Raw genomic sequence first — 831 nt, forward strand, 5'->3', positions numbered from 1 at the left:
AAAAAGAGAGAAAAACACAAAATATGCCTATACAAAAAGAGTTGACACATGATTGTGTTAGGCTTCTTAGGGGCCCAGATGTCTTACCAGATTGTGGGGTTGATATTTTCTGAACCGAACCTCATGCTTCCATGTGCAACTTTAAGTTAAACTCCTGATATTTCTGTGCTTCGAGTTTTGCAGATACAAGACTTTGGAAGTCAGTCTCCACTGTATAACTGTCCATAAGTCCTTTTTAGGTTTGTTCACAGATGTTTAATCTTCATGGAAGCAACACAAGAAGTAGTTTGAATCCCTAATTACTTGTCAATCTATTGACAGGTTTGTTGTTTGTTTGTTTTTTTAACATTTAAGTTTGCCTTTATTTTCATTGTATTTCCTGTGAAGCTTTTGTTGAGAAATCTACCTTTGAACACATGCTCAATCCAAAGATTTTTGTTTGTCATTCTGCAGTGCTTAGAAACAGTTCCTGAAGTAGATCGTGCAAGTACTCATGTGTGCTTTTACTGTTGCACATAACCTATAATATACATTGAACTAAATATGTTTAATTGCATATATTATATCCCCCATGACATAGAGTAGACATGAGTCTGGTTCTGCTGAGGTGGTTTGAGTTTTTTGTTTGTGATTGTTTCTTCCTTTCTGTAGAACTTATGGCCAGTTGACTTGTGGTGCTGCACACTAGGGAGAATGTTTCTAAGCTGGAAAGGAGGTTTCATGATTGATGTCATTATGTCTCAGAATAATAGCTTGGAGTTGTTGTTTTTTAACCCCAGTCTCAATGAAGAATATGAAAGTTTAACCTACAAATATATATATATATAAAAA

Source organism: Morone saxatilis, unplaced genomic scaffold (assembly GCF_004916995.1).
Source record: "Morone saxatilis isolate NCDOM2014 unplaced genomic scaffold, NCSU_SB_2.0 Contig15, whole genome shotgun sequence".
NCBI lineage: Eukaryota > Metazoa > Chordata > Actinopteri > Moronidae > Morone > Morone saxatilis.